Below are 22558 nucleotides of genomic sequence, written 5' to 3' on the forward strand. Positions count from 1 at the left end.
ACAGATGGGCTCCTCACAAAGCTCCGCAGATTGCCTCTGCTGAGCACTGTCACAGCCCATCCTCTAGCCGGGAAAGCACGGTGCCGAAGGCAGATGAAAGGAGCACGTGAAATGAAGCAGCAGCATCACCTCCACGAGGCCTGCGAAGAGACAACAGCGGGCTGCTTTCCAGGCAGCCTGAGCCCGAGGCAATAAAACATGACTCAGTTGTGAGGCTGTTCTTTCCCTGACCAGAAACACCTGCTGGCTAAGTGACACTCGCCCGGTTCTCCACCTGCTCAGCCCCACGAGATTCAAGAAGCATCCATGGGAAGGTGCACGAGGACGCAGGGGTCGCATCCGTGGTCTGGGGAAAGCTCTCACCGAGTGAGTGCATGTGGGGCTGGCTGGAGGAGTCTGCTAGCACGGCCACAGGCAGCACCGTGATTCACTCCGCTGTGGCTTCCCATCCCCAATTTGCCTTCCAAACAATCTAGGAAACCACAGCACCTGCGGTGGTGGCTCGGCGAGGAGCTGTCTGCGCACACGCTGAGTCAGTGGCAAGGCGGGGAGGTGATGGACTGGCCTGACCTTCCTCATTCACACTCACGAGAGGATGCAAAACCCAGGCGAAGAAACCAACGCTTCCGAACCCCAGGCACGTCTGGAGAAATCAGGAGCCTTGGTTAATGTGTGCAGGGCTGGTGCTTCATACCTTGAGGGCTGGGGTCGCAGCACAGCCCCAGAGCAGCTGTCCGGTACCGCAGGGCGAAGCCAGGTTATGAATGAAGTCCCGGGATCGATTCCCTGATCTATCCTCTGCCTACCACTGACTGGAAGATGCTATTCAGGGAAAATATAATTTAAAGGCGGAGGCTAATGATGAATCAAGATTGATTTTTTTGGACAACCAGGACAAGAAAATAAATGCAATTGGAGTCTACCTGCTCGCAGCTTGCCAGGAGTCAGAGCCAGTTTCAGGACAACCTGGCTCCTCTCCCCTTCCTCGTTCCAGCCCTTTTCCCTGCTCTGTCCCCCACCAAAAAAAAAAATAATAATAAAATAAAATAATAAAAAAAAAAGAAAGAAAGCCCCTCGCAGAGGAGAAATGCACTTACACAAGACAGTCACTGTTCCCTGGAGCCAGCTCGATGCTGGCCCTGCTGAACAGTACAGAGTGACTCAATGGATGTGCAGAGGGCTCACTTTCTGGGGAAAAGCAAATTCCAAGAGTGCAGTTGCAAGGAATGCATTGTATGTCTGGTATTCACGCTGCGCTCCCTTTTCCTGTTCCTTTTTTTTGCCCTATAAGGAGCTGAGCACAGCCGGCTGGGCTGGGAGGGGGCAGCGCTGCGTGCTCAACGCCTCCCCACTTCCGACTTTGTTTGTCTTTACTGGAAACCCCATCGATCCATCGAGGAAAAAGGCTAGTGCACACACGGCGGGGTGTCAGCCTCAAACATCACGCTGCTGACACGCAGGACACAAAGAGGAGGAAAGCTGAACCACACCAGCCTAGCACGGGTTCCCTGTGAAGATGCATGCACATGTGCACATGCACGAGCAGTAATTTTCTTAATTATATTGTTGGGAAGGGGGGTGCTGACTTAAAAGCTAGGAACTATTGTGGCTACAATCCTAAAGGGCTGGTTCCCAGGCTAGCAGCGCTTCAGTTGTATCTGTGCTGGAAATAAAAGGCAGCCTGGCCTTCGGCACACGCAGCTGGGGCTGGGAGGGTTACGTGACCTCAGCACAGAGAAACTCATCCTCTGTAACGCTCACGGCTTGGAAAGAGGAGCGTGGGGCTGTGCATTAGAGATGCAAATTGCTGGGAGTTTTTCTCAAGTCCTGACAACCTCCAAGTTAAAGTCCATTGCAGCAGCTTCAGCAACAGACTGGGATTTCCGCACCCAGGATGCAATTAAAATATTACAGTGTAAAAAAATAAAACCTTTTTGCCTTTGCTGCTTCCTCGGTAATCAACCGCCTATTCCTGGGGGCACTCAGGATTTTGCAGAAGCAGAAAGGCAAAGACAGAGCCACTCCACCTCTGAAGGCAGGAAATCTTGGGTCCCAAATACCCAGGAAGAGTCTGCACCAACTCCCATTTCTCAGCACATGTCAGAATCAGAAGAGCTCTCATTTAACCCTGCAGAGGAAAGCAGTGACAACAACTGCAGAGACTCACTGGGCCCAGCGAGGCCACGCCAGAACTGGCCAGGAAGAAGATGGGAAAACCTTGAAGAAATCAGCAGCTTGGCCCATTTCCCCCCGTGTCTCGTCTTTGATCCTGGCTGGTTCTCGATGCCTTGAAGGATGATGCAAAACCTCCCTACCAGGCAGGTGTGCAGAACAAATGCTGTCTTATTCCAGTGCCCAAAAGATACAAGACTGACTAAGTCCTGAGGCAGGAGGTTCAATATTCTTTCCAATTTTATTTTCTTCTTTTGGTCATTAGCACTGAAGTTATTCGTTACGTGCACAAAAGCATCCAGGCCACCTTTGGATCTTACATCACCGGCCTCAAAAAGCCCCACAGAAAATTAAAGGTTAGGTGACAAAGCTGCTTGGTTTGGGTTTGTTGTTGTTTGTTTTGTTTTTCTCACTCGTTTCAAAATTCTCATCTTTCCGTTTTGACTATCACACGCCTGCATGTCAGGACAAGGAGCGCAGACCGACCAAGGCTGCCTTCCCACACCTCTGCTTACAAACTTCTCACTCCGTGCTTTGAAGAGGACGATCCCAGTGCTTTCAGTCCCTCTCCAAACACATTTAGAGGGCAGGACACCCTCACCATCCAAAATATCTGTCCCGTGCTGAGTTGCCAGCACTGGGGAAGGGGCTGGGCAGCAGCCAGGAACCTCTTCACCCAGTTCTGCTGCTCATGGATTCATTACATCAAAATCCATAATGGTTTACCTGCAGCCCGCTGTATTCAAATGGAGCCAAGGATGCTCAGAAGCACCCAGTGGAGGCTCTTGGATGAAGACACGCGGCTGAAGCTCCTCTGGGGGAGGGGAAGGTTTCTAGCCTCATTAATAACAGCCTGAAATTAAAAGCAGAGCTTGTAGTACAGCTGTGATTCCAGCTACCCCGCTGCTTGTGTTAACAGTGCGGCTTTATTATGGTCAGGGATTAAAACCAGCTCCAACAATTAAAAGAAAAGAAAGAAAAAAAAAAAAAAGAGAGATGGAAAGAAAAAGAACCACCAGCACCAAAAATCAGCAAAACACGAAATTCCTGTGGGCTGGAACGATTAGCAAAACAAAGTTGCGTGCCGCGAGGAGCAAGAGTGAAGGCTTCCTCCCCCGCTGCCCCGCAGCCCCCTTCCCCCTTTGGGCAGCCACCCGGCGATGCCCTGCGAGGCCACCACGAGCCACTGCCACCCGTCCCTGCAGGATGTCACCTCCTGCCCCCAGGCAGGCACCCCGCTGGCACGGCGCTCCCACTGTCCAAATGCTGCGGGGTTAAAGGCAGAAAGGGAAAGGTCTCGCAGGCGGTGCCAAACGCGCCTGCAACTTCTCAGGAGCCACCAGCGCTGCCGGAGCAGCAAGCGTTTAAGCATCTCCTCGGACAGACTTGTCTCAGAGTTGATGCAATGCTGATCTCCAGCAGCCGAGGATTTGTCCCCTCTTCCTCTGAAATGAGGGGCTCGGCTGCTGTCGTTTGGAGCAGATCCAGGGTAAAGCTGTGACGAGGCTGCCTGTGTCGGCTTGGTTTTAAACAACCAGGAGTTTAGAGTGGGGAAAAAGCAGGCTTAAGCATCTTGAAGCGAACAGAATACGAAGCCAGTGGGAAGTTGTGCTAGGAAAAGGACGAATTAGCCTTCCCTCAGTTTGTCACTAGTTGCTACTTTCACCTATTTATTTAAGGGTGACCCCAAAACCGCAAGTGAACGAACACCTGTATTTCTTCACTTGTCATTCAAAGCCGATGGGAAATATTGCTAAATGGGAGAGAAAATCCTTTCCTCCTACGCCAGCCCAGAGCAGGGAAGCCTCAGTTTGCTGTGTCTTCATATGCGAGTCAATGCCTTTAAGGGCTTGGTCAACACTGGAGAGAAAGGAGGCTCACATCTCAGCTTTTTGTAAATTAAAAGCAATAAATTCATGAGAAAGAGACCTCCCTGCACCTCAAGACGCACAGCAGGACCTGCTGCTCCCCCTCCGGTTATGGTGGGCACAGAAGCAGGAGGACCAAAGGCAGCAAGGAAGAGATTATCATTTATCCTTTGTTTTACCATTTTTTGTTATCATTACCACCAAAATTGCCATGGTTTTACTTTGACACCTTTCGTCTCCATCAGGACAGAATAAAACAAAAGGCGATGTTTCCAGTGAAATCACCAACAAACAGTGCGAAGCTACTGAAGACCACAAGTTCCTTATGGACCAAAAACCTCACACAGGAGGCTCACACGTGCTTTCCCTCAACAGTGCTTCTCCTGCCTGCCCTCACAGGTTCGTCGCCCAGTTTGCCAGGAGTTTTGGGGTTCAGGATTTCTTTTACCTCTTTTATTGTCGTTGCTTTTGATTTTCAACACTAGAAAGTGCTAAAGAGTCTGCTTTGCATGGAAAAGCAAAGAAGAGAGAAATGTGGCAGCCCCCTGGGCACCCCTGCACTCCTGCAGAGCCTGAGGAGGTCCCTTGGGTGTGCAGAGAAGGGGTCCCTGCTGGATCCCTGCAGAAGTGGTACTTGCTGACAAACCAGGCACTGAGTAGAGGTGACAGCAGACACCACGCAGTGCACAGGGTGGGCACTGATGAATTCAGAGCTCCCCCCCCAGCGCCGTGACTGTGGGATGGCACATGGCCTCTGCGCTGCTTCTGGAGGCAGAACGGTAAATTCAGGTGAGGTTTTGCTGCTGTAATGAAGGATGATGATGCTTGAACCAAACAGAGAGGATCGGTTATATGACAATGCATGTGCCTGGGCAGCTGTTCTCAAAAGCATGCCAAGAACGTTTTACACCAGTTAAGTTCAGAAGCTCTAAGCCGGGCTGTGCAAACCCTTTAAAATTCCCTTCCCCGTAGGGCTACAAAGTGCTTCAATAGAATTGCACTTAAAGCCGTGTCTGCAAAAATATCACAGCTAAGGTGGCAAGTCCCCAGCAACCACACAGCTGTCTGCACCACGTCCAGGGCTGGTGTGATAGCGTAAGAAACCCAAAACCTCCTTTCTTTTTCCCAGCAGAAGTCTCCAGCGCTTTGAAAGCATTTAAACTAAAACTAATAAACCCCACGACACACTTTCCTTCTCAGACACCAGAGCACTTTCTAAATACCAAGGTGACTGCAACCAAAAGTCACTGTGGCTTAGCAAATCGGGGCGAATTGACTTCCCGGTGGTTTCAGCTGAAGCGCTTTGCCTCACGCTTGCAGCAGGGGCTGGGAGCGCACGCAGTTGTTGCACCGCTGAGCTGTGGTGGTGCACCACCTCCCTGCAGCATCCCCACTTTGCAAACGGGAAAAACGGGACAAGAAACTACACAGGAAAAAGAAAAACCATCAACGATGACCCCCACACGCAACCCAAGAGATGAAGTTGGAAGCTGTGCCCTGAACAGGGCACGTGGCAGGGCTGGCATGAAAGCTCAAGAGCTCTGTCGAGGGAGGAGAGCTTGTGGTGGGCTGGAAAAGGGAGCAAGGATGAGCAATAATTGGCCCCCACATGGCTCAGCTAGTCCCAGGAAAGTTTCAGACTACTGCAATTGGCCACGCTTTCCATCAGACCATTGGTACCCTGTGCCAGAGGCAGAAATATCAGGGTGCCACCCAGCTACCCGTGAACAGGAGGTGGAGCCCATGGCGTGTCTCATCTAGAAACGGCCAAGATGTGCTGCACAGGCATTTGCACTTGGATGATTCAGATCCTGCCCTTACAAAACAGATGCTACAATCTCCTTCTTATGCAGAGAAATTGCCTTGAGAAAGATTTCCTCTCTTGCCCCAGGATTCATCAACTCCTTACATCACAGACTGGTGGATGTAAGCGATGTCCAACCCTGCACAGACTGGTGGGGATCAATGCAAGGGATGGCACCAGAGCTGCTCCTTCCCTCAAGGACCGTCAGCACCAGGGGAAGAATTACACTCAGAGCTGCCTTCCCTTAGAAACTGCACCAACAAACATCTGAGCAAAATCAGGATGGACCATACACATACATTCCTCATTTCTCCCCCAAATTTATTCAGTCCAAACCCACCCCTCCCTCATCTCCTCTGACACGGGGACCCCTGAACGCATGAGCTTGTTTTCTCCATTAACGCTGAGGTGCTGCTGACATGCTGAGGAGGAAGGTGATCCAGTGAAATTACCAGTTATAGCTCAGGGTGGAAAGCAACACTGTGACCGGTGGCCCTCGTGATCTTAAACAGCTCCAGAACTGGCTTGATAGTGTTAGTACAATTTATGAGGTTAAACAAGCGAATGTATCGATCCCTCCAAGGACATAAAACTTTGTACCTAAACAATGGAAGAAAACATTCAATACAGACGTCATAACGCACCTACAATAAACTATTACTGTATTTCCAGGGAAAGAGACTCGGGCACCTGTAGCAGTATGGGGTTGTCAAACCACAGCCAAGGAAAGCACTCAGCTCTGCCCCATCTTCCAGCCCATCGCACAGACGTGTGCCCCCCAGCTACCCAACTCTTTTCTTCACTAAATGGCAAACCAACAGCCGTTCTATGGTGAAACCTCAAGCTTTGTTTTCCTTTCCCATTTTCTTGTGTGCTGGCCAGGAGGAGCTAAGGGGACCTGTGATTTGGTGCTTCTCAGAGAGCTGGCAGTCCCAGGCAGCACCTCAGGGCTGGTACCTCTGGGCGAGGAAAGCCCCGAGTTGTGTCCTTCTCCTGTCCAAGTGCCACCTAACATGGGCTTGAGTCATTAGCCAAGGATGTTCCTCAGGAAAGGGGGTCTGCCAGGCACCTCTACATGAGCAAACACCCTCCTCAGAGCGACCTGAAGCTGCAAGGTCTTGTTTGGGCCAACACTGGCGAGGGAATATGATCAGAAAAGCACCTAACGTCACCGCCGCTCTTGGCAAGGGAGGATTTACTACTGTGAGGACTAGAAAGAGGATCTGCCTGGTCTGGAGGCCAGAGGTCCACAAGGCAAGCCAAAAAGTAACTCGTTCCCTTTCCTAACAAACTGTGTTTTCAGCTGGAAGTCGCTTGGCAGCTTTCCTACCAGAGGATGCGGCAGGTCAAGACGAGGGTTCACTCCCGGCCAGGCCGAGCGGGGACACGAAACACAAGCCCAGAGAGCGCTCTGCAAACAAGGGCTGAAACGCCACGAGGACGGCGTCTGCGGGGCTCCCCACGGACAGCAAGGGATGCTGCCGGCCGTCAGGAAGCTCCGACTCGCAGGAGCACGGGGACGGGGTTAAGCACCGAGGTTAGGCACCCAGCTGCACTGCGTCTGCCTCCTGAGCACCTCTGGTTTTCTCTTCGCCGGGAAAATTAAACCGCGGTGGCATTCTGCAAGAAAATTGTCACTTAAACTCCTTATTAAATGCAATTTCCTCTCCCACCCTTTTTCATTAGCGACACTCGAGCGTTCATCGAATCATCCTGTTATTTCCAGACAAAATGTTAGTCTTGTTAGGGAGAACTTACGTATTAGCACTGGCTGCAAGCGCAAAAAGCTCCACCAAAAATCAATTCAGAAGCAAAGCGTCCCATCCACCTGCATGGGAATGTACTTAAATAAGCCTCGCACACAGGGAAACCCATAAGTGCTTGGGGAACAATGGTTCTATGGGAAAAAGACGCAGCAGTAACCGCATTACTTCTCCCTCCGAGGCAGTAGCTTTCCACTTAAATATGATACAGTGCACCTGCTTATTATTCTTGTTCCACAATATCACATTCAGATCCATGCTGCAAGCATCCCACTCATTGCAGAAAGACTTCAGGAAAGGGGAAAAAAAAAAGGCATTAAAGGAAAGCAATCTATAGTAGCACATTACACCACACCAATTTCAAGCAGGCTGTCATTCTCATCACACCAGACGGCATTTTAACTCCAACAGTATCCTTCGGTGAAACATCCTTGTTTCTGCCTTCGACTCGCTATGCTGAGCCCTCCTGAAATGAATGGTGCAAATTCTCTTAGTCATTTCAAAAGGACGCCGCTGCTCGGAGCGCTCTAACTTTTCGCATCATCTTTCCCAATAGCACGCAAAGCACTAAGGCCAAAACAGGCGTTTTTAAAGACGGGATTAAAAATAAATAAATCAGCACCTCCTGCCTTGGGATGGAACTACAAAACGGGGCTGGGGACCTCAGCCCGAGGGAGCCGCATGTACAATCTCAGATCCAGGCCAACTCAGAAAATCGCTTAATTACACGATTAACTTTAACACGTGCTTAAGTTGCTTTGACTTCCGTGGGACTTAAGCATATACTTATGTGCTTTCCTGTACAGAAATACTCTCTTAAATCAGATCCTGTTTTGAAGGGATGCTGCATACACACACCCACGCACACTCACGCACACACGTGCAGCTCGTGCCCTCAGGAAAGCTCCGGCTCCTCAGCCCAGCTGCAGATCAGACTGCCTTACTTCTGTGCCTACCGAGGGATGGAAATGTTTCAGCCCGAGCTCTACATACCCAGCCTGAGGTTTAGAAACGCCTCGTTTGGGACAGGGGCTTTATGAAGGGTCAGCTCTAGATTTCAGACTTGGTGAGTGACGCAAGGCGCTGGGAGGACTTTCTGCTGGTCTCTTCTGCAGGGCTAAGAGTAAGGAAGGATGCAGAAACCAGCAGAAAGCATGGGTTAGCCCTACGAGGGGGGCTGTAGGACTACAGCAGTGACTGAAAGGCGTCTGAACCAGCCCTATCATCAAGGAGCTCTGGTTTTCCAATGTACAGTTTGAACCTCCCCAAAACCCCTTTGCCCAATGCCTCCCCTCAGCAGCTACTCTCTTGCTGTTGCAGTTAATTGCAAGCACATCGCTCCGGCAGCTCGCCTCATACAAAAGAGCTCCTACCACGTAGGGGCCTGCTTTTCCCACTTTGCCCATTCTCGTCGCAGTGCAATAAATTATTATTATATACGTCGGTTTTGCAAACAACTACAGCATCCACGCTGAGTGCCTGCGCGGGGGCATGCTGTTTCTCAGTGTGATCCGAAATAGCCAAGATATTAAAATCCCACAAAGAACTGTGCTTCTAATGGAAGAATTGATGGGCCAGATGTTGACACTAATGATTATTCTGCTCAGCCCGGGGCAGAGCCCAACCCCTCTAGGTCTGAGGGCTTCGCCCTTCCCCGTTCCCCTACGCCTGCACCGGGGTCTCGCTGCCCCTATAGCTTGTGGGGTGCTCACCCAGGAGAGCGATGCATCAGCCCTTCCCCAGGGTTAATCATTGCTCCCAAAGCACCCCGAAAAGGGATCAACGAGCTCTTCAGTGCTGAAGTTAGCACGGGAGAAGAAACACTGGGCAGTAAGTCACCCTGTGCTGCGTCCAGGCTTTGGACTCCACCAGCCCGATGGCTCCACGCAACCTTCCTCCGCTTGGGGAAGCCCCAGCTGAACAACACCCAGCTCTGTCCAGCACTGCACTGGTTTATGTTTACCTCCTGAAATCCCTGGCTTTCTTTCAGATGCCAAGCAATGCAAATACAATGGGAAATCTCTGCAGATGGCCCATAAACCCTCACACCAGCTTAAGGAGAAAGAGTTAGGAGGGTCCCTTTTCCCAAACACCCCCCTGGGCCCTACAAGCCCCCCAGTCTCCACACCCAGAAGCCATTCCTGGCTCAAGCTGTCCTCTTGTTGCTAAACAGGCACGGGGAAGCTCCAGGTTCCCCTAAGAGCCCAAGATGCAGGTTCCTGAGCAAGTTTTGGATTCTGTGCCCACTGCACTAGCACCAAAAGTCAATTTGGTCTCAAAATCAAGCCCTTTGCCATGCAGCAAGAAAGGGCCAGGACAGCAAACCACCCACTCCCAGTACATGTAAGACTTCTCTGGGACTGGTGTCCGACTGAAACCCACGCTGGCCTTTTTAAACTGCTTTTCCCCATTGCTCTCCAGCTCCAGGATCAATGGAGCTGCCTGACACAGCAGCTTAGTGGGGCAAGCATCAGGGTTTCTCATCAAGCATTCTGTGTTTGTGCCATGTAAAAAAAAAAAAAAAAAAAAAAGAAAAGAAAAGCAGAAAACAAAAAACGCACACCCCACTGTTTTTCAGTAGTTCCTCTCTCCTGGCTGGCTGCTGAGGGAAAGATTTGCTCAGACCGTTGGAGAAACTGACAACTTTGAAACACAGAAATGATAGTATAAGTCCATTCAACATGAAACAAAACCGAAACACATGGTTTCCCCAAATTATAGCATGAAATTTAGATAAAAGGGAATAAAAGGGAATGCATTTCTTTTCTCTGAAGCCAGTGCTGTCCTTTCAAACAGTGCTTTGCTCGCCTGAAGCACGTGCCCAAGCTCCCCGCCACTATGCAATTTTCAGGATTTATTCATTTAAGCTGTGAGAGAAGGGAGCACGTTACGTCCTGCTGACAGCAAGCAATCGTGCGTGTGAACGCAGATGAGGACGAGGTGAGATTAGGACAAGCTTGCAGGGATTTAGCCCAGTAGGTTATTTATTCCGTGACAGCACAGATTAAGAGGGTTGACCGCCCCTTTGGCCTCACGAGCGCTCATGTGAGCGAGCAAGCACGTTTTATATTGGAGGGAAGGGGAGGAGGTGTTACCATCCAGGTAAATATCTCAATAAAATAAACACAGAAGGTGGCATTTGGCACTTGATTAGCAGGGCATCTCGCAGGATCCTGCTACAACTTACCGAGAAATGCTCTTGTTGAGCCTCCCAGGGATGGAGCAGTCCCAGCTGACAGGTGGATGCGGTGAATCAGAGGGACCGAGTGCCCAGCCCAGCATCTCGGGGTCCTCACCACCTCAGCACCACTACCTACAGCCCCATGCTCCCAGTCCCACGTGGACATGCTCCCAGCACCTCGTTCGTGCCCTGTCCTGCTGGACCAGGCTTTGCGGCAGCTCTCCAGGAATTAAGCAGTAGCAAACAGGCAGCCTCATTCCTCCTGCCCTGTTCTCACCGTAAAGGATTTCTCTCATTTCTGAGCGACTGGCTGTTCTGTCTCAGTTCTGGTTAATATTATTTGTATCCTAATGCTTTCTAGGAACCATTCCAGCTTTACAATGCAGCAAATACCACTCGGTAGAGGAAACAGCCTGCCTGGCCATGCTTCACCTACATCGCTTTAGGAACTGGTTCATGCGGCCAGATAAGCTGCCTGCCCCACGGCCACGGCTCTCCCCACGCACACAGCCCCACTGGGGCCATGCCCCGGTAAGTCTGAAGGTGCCTTTCACCAAGGGAGACGCTGGGCTGAGCTCTGGAGCTCCTCCAGAAATCCTCCAAGGAGCGTGAGCAAGCAAACTGAGAGAAAACCACAGAAGCTCGAGATCAAAGGACTTTTTGGGTTCCGCTTCTTACTTGCGCTCACATTGGGTATTTCCCGTTTTCTTCCTCTTGGTCTCACCAGCAGCAGGTCTTTCCTTCCACAGCCTCACTGCCGTGGTATGCACCTGATCGAGGCTGAGCACAACAGCCAGGAGGAGGCTTCCAGAGCACCAGCTACCAGAAGGGGAAGCCGAGGCACAGAAACACCTGGGAGCTGGGGGTTGGTCTGGTCTGTTTTTCCCAATCTCCAAGAATCAATTCACCTGAGACTATTGGTTCTGCTACTGTGACCCTTGCATTTTACACATTTCCACTTGAACTCCACCAAATCACAGCAACAGACACAGGCCTTCTGGGAAGCATTGAAAGAGCCCAAAATTACAAGAGAATCCAAGACAGAGCTGAAAACAGAAATATTGGATTTTGTGAGTTCTCAGCTCAGCTCACCCTAGAAAAATCTTCCTCTGTCCCTCAAAGGTATCTGTTTTATGAGATTCCTAGGAGAATTTCTACAGAGATGTTTCCCCAGGCCATAAAATAGCTTTTGTTTTAAACCAGCCAGAGCAGAGGCACTTTGGGGTGACATCCAAACCAGCTGGAGGTGTCCGGCAGTGTCCCTGGTCCGTGTAGGGCATGGGGGCTGACACTCGCACACAACAGAGAAGTACACACAGGAGCTGGGACAGTTTGCTGTTCCATGAAGGCCTTTGGGTCAAATAGCAAAAATAAATAAATAGATAGATAGATAGATAGATAGATAGATAGATAGATAGATAGATAGATAGATAAAGTGGGATAATCTCAGTCACCACAGCCTAACCCGTACCTACTGCCCCGAGTGCTGGGGAGGCCACATTGCCTCTGCCAACCTCAACACAGCTCTTCCCAGCAACAACCTTGCCCTGAGCTTCTTCGTTACCCTAAGGACCACTTTAATTCCCATGAGGAACTCAGAGAACCAGACTGGAAGGGACCTCTGGAGACCATCCTGCCCAACCCTCCGGCTCGGGAGGGACACCCAGAGCAGGCTGCCAAGGACCACGTTCAGGTGGCTTCTGAAGATCTCCTACAGGGAGAAAACCAGACCCCAAAACCAGACCCCAGCCACGTGCAGCTTTTTGCACAGGCTGGGTTTGTCCTGGCACCCGATCAAGCCAAAAGGACTCATTTTACTTTCTCTCAAGCAAGAAGCTGTTTCCTCCACTGAGCCAGGATGTAACCAGATCAAAGATTTATAGGTCAGCTCCTCGTCTGCAATTCCACCTCTCGTTTGCAGTTTGTGCATTATTTACTCTCACAAAGAGGAGGTAAAAGAAAAAAAAAAAAGAAAGAAAGAAACTGAACCCAATCAAGGAGATCCACTCTTCAGGACAAGGACAACAAGCTACAAAGGAGAACACTCACTGTCACCGGCCAGCCTCGGGGAGGGGAGCTCAGTGTTACACCACGTTAATTATTTACCCACAGATTTTCTCAGGAGCTTGTAACCCACACCCAGCATCTCCGAAGCACATCTTACAGGGGGCAGGCAACAAGGAAGTCGGGGAGGTAGAGGTGGAGGAGATACCTTCAATCAGCAGGTAAGCATTACGCTTTGAGGCCAGACCATCAGTTGCACAGTTGGGAAGAAGGCAAAAACCCAGCAGAAGGCAGAGGGCTGCTAGGTTCCCAAATCCACAAAGCACAGGGGATGGCACAACTGATAACGGGCATTACATTATAATTATGAGCATTAAACAGTATCTGCCAGCATTAAGAAAAATCCTCAAAAAACTTGCTCGAACACTTCCCAGCAAATCCACGCATTGCCATAGAGCAGCAGGGAGCACCGGAGCTCTGGGCAGTACCTAGGGGTCTCCTGGCAATTTATTCCCCAAGAAAACTCATTTACCTCCTACCTCAAGTAACAGAACTTGTGCGTGATTTTTAGACCATGTTGTGGTGTTTTGGAAGGAACAGGGTTTTGTGTTGTACTGTTTTTCTTAAAGCAAAGAAGAAATAGAAAGTTGAGATTCTGGAGAGGTCTGTGGGTTCTGCAGGAGGTAGGGGTGAAGGTGTTTGGGAGTTATTCTTTGTCAAAAACAGGACGTGCTTTTTCCTGTTTCTTTTTAATCCCCCCCCAAAAAAAATAAAAAATAAAAATACTTCCCATTTCCCAGCCAAGCTCTGGTTTTGAATTCTACGCAGCAGCAGCCTCTGCTCTGCCAGCAGTGGTGGGGAGAGTTTCAACAGGCTTGCATTACCCCAGAATTTGCAGTGCCCTCCTTCTAAGCTCCAAATTCATCCCCTACTCATGTTAATGTTTATTTTTTCCATTGAATTCATCTTTGGTCCCCCTCTTAGGGATCACTAACCCGTGGGCTGAACCAACACCTCTCAGTTTGGGGAGGAGGAACTTCTCACGCCGCCACCAGAACCACCCGGGGGGCCAGGTCCACCCCAGGCACGCGGCTCCTCCTGCGGCCCATCCAGCAGACAGCTCCAGGGCACCGTTTTTGTGTAGCTCCTGTAATTCCACCCACCACCCACCACAGTAAGTGCTTGCTTCAGACTTTTTGGTTGGTCGGGTTTTTCTCTCTTTAACCAAGTAACATTTTCAAAGCAGGTGACTTTTTTCCACTTCAAATGTTAACAAGATAGCAGGGGAAAAAAATGGTGAGAAAATTAATCAGCTTATCTCTCTCCATTAGATTGATGCAGCGCTGTCTTACAAGGCAGCAGCACGTTTCCCTCACCGTCATGTTTCATTATCACCAAGAAATCGCCTACTAAAATGCTTAGTGTACACATCCCTTCTCTTCTACCACTTTTCAACCAGCATTGCTGAATGCATTACCAAGAACTGTTTTCTTGGCTTTCACCAAGTTTCTTCACCTTTTAGACAACATCCCTCCAACTTTTAAAAGCCACAAGGTCCAGAGCAGCTCCAACAGGAACACAGAGCAGATGAATCCAATAAAGGCCCTCCAGGCTAACACACAGGGAGCAGGCACGCAAGGTTGAGGACTAAAATTTGTAACTTTTGAAGTCTATCGTGTTTGTCAATGGTCAGCCACAAACTAAATGAAGACTGAAGCACCTGGGAGATTGCCACATCACCTCCTCAGTCCATCGGAGCACCGGAAAATGTTTGGCACAAGACAAAGGCAATCTCTGTCCCCCCTCAGGCACAGGAATGACTGAAGTTATAACTTCTGGCCCAGTTCATCTTCTTGTTCGAGCAGGAACCACATGCTGGTCAGTCCCATCAGGTGAGATCACCTCGTGTTTGCCAAGCTATGTTATGGGGAAGGAGAGCTTCCCTACGAGAGGAAGAGGCACGGTCCTAGACTCCAGGCTGCTGCTAGGGGCATGGAGACCACTTCAAGGAAGGGTCAGGCCTCAGCTTGGGCACAGCAAGAACAGGAAATGGAACCAACTTTATATGCAGAGCGACTTCCAGAAGGGAGAAATGAAGGGGGGTGTTCTGGCATCACTTTCTTAAGCACAGACACTTGTTGTATTCCTTTCAGAAGCGCACGCTTCTCTGGAGATGGGGCTTGCCTGGATGTGAGATGGGGACAGAGCCAGACCACAGACATTGGACACCACCAAAATTCAGTTTTACCCTTCCCCTTCATTCCTGCTCTGTTCTTTTCCAAAAGAAAAGAAGACAAAAATCAAACAAGGGCAAGAAAACCCGACTGGAGTTGCTGCACTGCTCACAGGAGATGAGAGGAGCCGCAGCACCCAGGTGTGGCGGGGCGAGGAGGGAGCCCTGCCACCAACCCAACCGCCCCCTCTGATCCCAACGCCAACACGTGAGCAGGCAGTTAGCCCAGATACAGATCCCGTGCCATTCCCTTTCCCCTGGGAAACGTGAGGTGGGACGCAAACGTGTCACCGGAGAAGCGGTGGCACTTGGGCAGCACCACGCTACATGGAGGAGGTTACGCAGCACCGTGGGAAAGCCGAACTCAAGCTCAGTATGCCCCGCTCCCCAGGGGACGGGTCATTTCACAAAGCCAGGATCTGCTCCAGAGCATCACCTGCTGCCATTGTGCTGCCTGAGCTGCTGGCCACCAGCTCCACGGGGGTCTCTGAGAGGCCAAGAGGCCCGTGACCGCTCGCAATGTCACGCTGTCCACCCGGGGTGCCGGCGCTGAAATCTACTCCTGTTTTCCATGAGCTAAGCAAAACGGCTTAAATGTTAGCCAGCGCTGCCAACCCTTGTGATGGGTAAATGCTTTCGGGATCAGGGGTACATCTTTATTTAAATGGCATCTGTACGGCAGGTGGGACATCAGCTTCAGCACCCCATTCGTTTGTGTCAGCCCCTCGTGCTACCAGGTGCAAGCACGGCCCGGCACGCACCCAGCGCGCTCGGGCGAAAGGATGAGGTGCCAAATGGGGCACAGAAGGCAAGCACGCCAGCCCCTCTATTAAAACCAGAATCGTCCAGCTTTTTATAGAAAACATCTGATCTCCTAAGAACGCTGCCTTAGCAGAAAACGGATTGCAAAAATTCCAGGTTGTCACGGGCCTGCCGCGTGGCCTGGGAGCTGCCCGCCCAGGTGGCAAAGCCAAAGCACAGCAGCTCGCAGCAAAGATGCCCAATGCAGATATCTTAATTCAGGAAGAACAGAGCATTTTTCCTCCCTGTTTTAGTTTACTCCTTCCAAAATAGCCTGAACGGAGTCAAAAAAAAGGCATGTTCATTTTGGAATGAAGTTGTAGGCATATGAGGTGCGCGCAGAAGAGCTATGGCAGAACAACTTGTTCCTCAACAGCTATTCTGATCCACGGCTCGGCAACAGATCCAGAATCCCTCTCTGTAAACGAGACGTTGCGTTGATCTGACAAATCAGTTAAAGAGGTGGGTAGAGGCTTAAAACCTCTACAAAAGTGTAAGCTCTCACCAGCAATCCCCTTGAACCAAGGGCACACTGACCCCATAAAAATCAGACAACATTCGTCTCTTTTTCTAGAGCCCTGCTTTCCAATCTCGAGTGTAAGAAACCATCAGTCCAGCCCCAAAGCTGATAAGACCGGCTTAAAAATTAACACAGTAAGGATTAGTATGCTTAAAGTTTCCCCCCTATTGGCACTCTGTATGGAGAGCACTTCTCCAAAGCGCAAGAAACTTAAGGTTCTTTCAAGGGAAAGATTAGATATTCAAAGTAATTACAGATTTAATGGAACAGGGGTTGTAAAAGACATCATATGTGGCAGAGCTTACAACAAGATCACAATCAATAAAAATCACTGAACATCTCGAACATCAAAGCTCAGATACTGAACATGTCAGACTAAACCTCTATTCTGTTGTTGCTATTATTTGTGATTTCAATATCCTAAATCAAAAAGTACTTCAGAAGAATGACCTTTATCCTCCCTGGTTTCACACTGACTGAAACACCTAAAAAGACCTTTTGAAGAGAGACAATTTCCTGAAATATAGCGTTACAGTTTTCCTTTTTCTTTTCTTTTCTTTTTTTTTTTTCCTTCAAAATTTTGTTCTGCGTGGCGAGCACTACTTAACGGAGTCATTTTCTGTGCTCTCTCGTTCACTTTTAGGCTCTTGGTGCCACCATGCCCCCAAGTAGACTGGGAAAAATCTTTAGAAAGTGACATCTAAACAAACCACTGACATCTTTCCAAAAGGTTTCACAGGTTTAGGGTTTTATTCAACAGACTGTTTTCACAAAATGTAAATTAAGGATCCTTAAGGATCCGGTTTAAATCTCTGTCTCATTTCCAGCCCCACTACCTAACACATGCACTTAATTCCTTTTCAGCAACGTGGCCCTGCCGATGATGGCCAATTCACGCCACATCCATAGAGGCACATCCGAGCTAAACACTCCCATACATGCTACACATATAGATAGCTATGAGTGGCACGAGGCTTGTTCAGCCCCCAGGAGGGTTACTGCGGCGTTATCTGCGCTCAGAGCGGTTTAGCGTTACTGGGCTGAAAGGAAGCCGAGAGACATCCTGTTTATAGGCTGTAGAGCCCCGATGGATAAACAAGCGTACCTCAGTTAAAACTAGAGTGGAAAAAGAGAGCGAGCGAGCGGCTCAGCATGCCCCCAGATAACGCCGTACCGGCTGAGCTACATGCCTGAAAGCGAAACGCGCGGCTGCCGGGCTGCTCCCGCGGCCCCACGTGCTGTGGGGCTGCAGAATGTACAGAATGTGCCGGCGGCCCCGCCGCCCCGGCCCCTGCTCGTCTTTCACCCCGATGCCGGGCTGCTTCCTGACACCCGGTGACACGACACCCCAGCTATTTTTCCACCCCCCCCTGCCCGCCGTCCTCCCTCCCAGCGACGCCCACGCTCCCGAAGCTTTCTATGCATTTTGTTTTTCATCCGGCGCCCGGCGGGGCTGCACCGTGGATGCCCGGGGTTTTTGCGAGGTCGGGAGCGGGAAGGGCGTCGTGCAAGGTCAGGGGATCGCCGCGGCCGTGCCCCGATGCTGGCGGGGTGGGGAAGTCGAGGGCCTTCCCTCGGCATCCGCGGCTGGCCACCAGCAGAGATTGTTCCTCTGAAGTCGGAGGGAGGCGTGGGGCTTGGTGATATTTGGGGTATTTGCAGACAGGGCCAGAATTCTGGGAGGGATGCATGAAACAGGACATCTACAGAGAAAACCTACGAGCATCCCTCTGCTCATGACCTTAATGATTGACTGACAAAGTGATAGAGAACATCGAGGACCCGGAGCCCTGCAGAGCGGACCCACGGGGCTCGTGCTCCTCCAGTAAGCCTAACCCCACAACACTCACCTGTTTGTGGGTTGGCTCTGAAGGGAAGCAGAAATCCTCAGGCTGTTTGACACCTTCGCTGGCAGCAACACCGTGCAAATGGCAGCTCACCAGGCCGGCTCCTTGGAGCTGCAGACTGCTTCCAGCCTCTACAGCAAACCTGCCCCCAGCAACGCTGCAGTTCTGCGCAGGGAACATGGCCCACCCGCCAAGCTCAAGAGGCAGGAACCAAACCCCAGACAATTAGCAAGTCCCACAGAGACTCTTCCTACCCGATCTGTAGTCACAGGAAGACCTGACCCCTTCTAACCCCACTTTCCACACATCCGCTTTTGCTGCTCCACTGATCACTTCTGCCCTCGCCAGTGCAGGTGGGAAATGAAGGTACCATAAATTCCCCAGACCCACAGCCATAGTGTCCATCCTCAGCAGCCAGCACAGAAGGGAAAGTTTGGGTCCCCAACCTTTTTCTTACAGCACAAGCATCCCAGCACGCAGACCAGGATGCTAACAGAGTGCTGGCACCTTGCTTGGTAGCCTGAAACAAGAGGCCTGGGTCAGGAGCGACTCCTCACAGCCCTGTTGTCTTTTCATTGCCTTGCTTTATTTACTGGAAGTCTCTGCAATGGAGGTACAAACCCCAACATGTTCTCTGGCCCTGACAATCTGAAAAACTCCACCCAGAGCGGGTCCAAAGCCTGAGCAATGGAGAATTACCCCTGCGTGTACGAGCAGAGCTCCCTGGCAATGCCAACATTTGCTCTCCGAGTGTTTCCACCAGAACATGCCTGGCACAGCCCTGCCAGTGCTTCACGACTGCCACACAAAAGCAGGACTTGTCCCCTTCTTGACAGGCACTGGGGTTGAAGCAGCACCACCAGGTCCTCGGACAGTGAGCTGAGGTCCGGAGAAGCACAAAGCTGCTCCCAAAAGCAAGTCCTGAGCACGTCATTTCTCATTTGTTTCCTACCCTGCCGTGTCTCGTGCAGCCGAGACAGGTCTGACTCATGCTGGGTTTCCAGTGCCTGACACAACAGGTCTGCGGGCTCGCCTTGAAATAAAACAACAGCGAGCGTGAGGTGACCGTGTCTCGGCCGGGCAGCCCAGCCAAGCAGGACCCTAGTTCTCAGAGGCACGACTCCAAGGTAAATAATTGTTAATGAACTCGCTCGTTAACTCCGCGTACTCCCGAAACCTTTATTTTGCCTCCCTTCCAGCAGGGAAGAAAGTTCATTGAGAATGAAAGCTCGAGACTTGCAGGGAGGAGTGACAGATGCTGCCTGACTGGATGTGTGAAAAAACTGACAGGCAGAAGTAATGCACCTCACATGTCTCATGGCTGCAGCGAAGCAATAAATAATCTAATAGAGTACTGAGGCTCGTAGTAATAACGCTGTGCTCTCTTTGCAGAAGCCACTCCCCACGCCGGATGACATCTGTCATGGTATAGATGTTCCTGGAACAGGGGGGATATTTTTAAATCTCTCAATGTGGCACAAAACTGTGAGTGTATCAGCCAAAATACCAGCCACCAAAGCGTTTATATATAGCCTTGCACATACCGTATATAGCTGGGAACACAGACAGATACGTGGTATCTCGCAGCATTACAAACAGACGTTCTTCTGCCCGTCTCCACGCACTTGACAAGAAACTTCCCGGGCTGCAGCTCTACCCGTGTCACCTTGCCTCGTGCATCCCTCTCTCCGTCAGCTCTTGCTCCTCGAGTGCTCTAAGTGCTGTGTCTCGGTTCTTAAGGATCACCAACAGGCATCTTCCTAATGGATCTGTCAGGCTCTTCTTGCACTTCCTCGTGTTGCCCCCCTGCTATAGGGCACTGACGTCCCAGCGATGGTTTCCCCATGCCCTGAGTACCTCTCCGTACACACACACCTTCCAAACCAGAACCCAAGGGCCCCCGAACTTCCCTCACCTTGCTGAGATAAGCCCTGAGAAGGGATCAGAAGATCCTCAAGGCAGTCCAGTTCCCTTTGGGCACACCTCCCCTCCAACAAAGACAAGTTCTAGGTATGGTTCCTCTGAGAGGTACGAGCCAGGTGTTGGTTGTAACAACAGAAAAGGATTTGCAAGCTCAAAACCAACAACAGCTCCCCTTGGAGCACCTACAATCGCTTCCCAGGAACTCCACCAGCACCAAAATTATTGCAGGGGGAAAAGAAGGAAAAAAAAAAGTGGCTGGAGACACCGCCATCTATTTTCTCATAAGCATCAAACGTGCATCAGCATTTCAACAGAGCTGCAGCCTTCACAGTGGGGTTGACGTTCAAGTCCTTGATACAGTTATCTGCCTAATAATAACCCCAAAGATCTCTCCTTGCCTGGCTGCGTGCCAGACCACATGCAGCCTCTGCACTTTTCTTAAATTTTATTATTGTTATTATTCTTTTTTAGATTTTGTCAGACGTGGAAATGTTGACTCTGAGAAATTCAGACTCTCCTGTGCAGCTGACTGGCTGAGGCTTCTGTTTTGGTGCTGAAGAAACCGTGACGGGGTGGGGCTGGGGAAGGGAGACAGGGGAAAACTCATGTGTTTTGCTTTCGTGTCTGCTTTATTTTCTCCTCTGTCAGGAAACAGTGAGAAAAGGAGCTGACCCAGTTGCCATTCAGCTGCATTGGAAGTGATTTTATCAGCTCCACCTGCTTAACGTGGGTTTTATTCAAGACTGCAAGGACAATGACTCGGAGACAAATAAGCACCGACTCGGGCATTCTCGAGGGACAACGAAATACACTCGTGCAGGAGACAGGCAACCCACAGCAGTGGGACAGTCTCGAGGCTTGGGGAGGAAGGAAATGATGGGAGGGAGGGCTGAACATCTCCCCACATGTTTGTCTGGAGAAAAGAGATATTACGAGGAAAGCTCAGCTTGTTCAAACATTTCGGAGTTTGCTCCATCTTAATTTCAGCCGTCGGAAGCAACAAAAGAACTGCTCGGAGAGATACAGGGCAACATCTCAGGAGGAACATCGTGTCCACGTCAAGCTTTCTAAGTCTTATAAACTGCTCCTTTACAAGCAGTGAAAAACAGCCTTGGCAGACCAGGCTGTAAGGTACCACACTGCCGTTACACCTGCTATGGACCTGGCCCTGCATCACCAAGCTCTGGTTATGGTGTAGCCTCAGCAAAGCAAGTCCTGCAGACCATTCCTTAAGGATGCTCTACTTGGAAAAAGGAAAATTTGCAGCAACATAATAATAAAAAATCTTCCATCGAGCAGGTAGACAACGATATAGGGTGAAACAACCACTGTAGAAGGCACAACAAAGACACTTGGTGTTTAAAAATAAATAAAAAAGATAAAAGAAAGAAGGGAAAAAGCGTGCCTTTTCATGTTCCAGCATAAGCAGAAAGCCCCCAGCCACTGCTATATCTAACCATTAGGGTGATGGTAGCTTTAGAAACAGCAAACTGACTGTACATAAGCACGAACAGCATCACGTCCACAGCAGGCTGCTGGTTCGACACCCATATCACCAGCAAGACCCTGTGAATTTGTCATGTGCGGGTCATACCCACAAAGATTTTGTCACCATCTGTTCAGTCTCCACCACCTACCCTGCTCCCCGAAGGCTTTACTACAACAACTTCATGGGCTTTCAGCAGCAAGGCTCACAGACAGCAGCCCGCACGCAGGTTGAATGGAAGAACATGGAAGAAAAATGGAAGAAAAAGAATTGGACTCGATGATCTTGAGGTCTCTTCCAACCTATAAATTCTGTGATTCTGTGAAAAGCCCTTCAGTGCTGGGACAGGCAGGGACAGGTCCGTTCTGCACTTTATCCCTTTGGGATTTGAGGCAACAATGACATCTGGTAACTTGTCTGAAGCCCTGAGAAATGCCAGGGTGGTGCACTTGCCCTTCTCAACTGCTGTATTTACTTAGGCACATGCACTTACCCACGCACAGCCATACACACACACTCCGTGAGGTCAAACAACACTCCACCAAAACAAACAGCAGGCATTGACCCAAATGGTTCAGTGTACAAAAAGTCACCACTATGGCCCTTACACAGTCTCTATCCATAGAAGAGGAGCAAGCCATGACCCAAGGATTCCAATGCCCCTTCAGCAAGCCCTGATCTAAAACCCAGACACCTTTTGGCTGCATGGCTAGCCATACATCAGCCCATGTGCACCCAGCCACCACCGCTACACATGGTGAAGCATCCTCTGCAGCACCTCACGGAGAGGGGAGTCAGCTTTGACAATGAAAATATAATGGAACATTTAGCATCGATCTATTGTGGGATGAGTCATTTTTAGAATGACTCGCCTCCTCTTCCCCACCCCCAAATTATGGACTACAAGAAATGAGCCCAGATGATGGGCAATTTCAGATGTTTTAAGCTCAAGTTTT

At 50.3% G+C, this 22558-nt stretch overlaps 1 protein-coding gene across 26 annotated transcripts in view; it reads right to left on the reverse strand.

Annotated features, from left to right (window-relative positions):
- Positions 1 to 22558, reverse strand: part of LPP (LIM domain containing preferred translocation partner in lipoma) — a 381557-nt gene that overhangs the window by 275269 nt on the left and 83730 nt on the right. Inside the window, exon 4 of one of the 26 annotated variants that reach the window (XM_084529022.1) lies at positions 2899 to 3025. The exons of the other annotated variants lie outside the window; for them this stretch is intronic. The gene's annotated coding sequence lies outside the window, so the exon portion shown is untranslated. The remainder of the gene's footprint in view (positions 1 to 2898; positions 3026 to 22558) is intronic. 26 annotated transcript variants of the gene reach the window in all.

The sequence above is a fragment of the Aythya ferina genome, assembly GCF_964211825.1.
Source record: "Aythya ferina genome assembly, chromosome: 9".
In the NCBI taxonomy this organism is placed as follows: domain Eukaryota; kingdom Metazoa; phylum Chordata; class Aves; order Anseriformes; family Anatidae; genus Aythya; species Aythya ferina.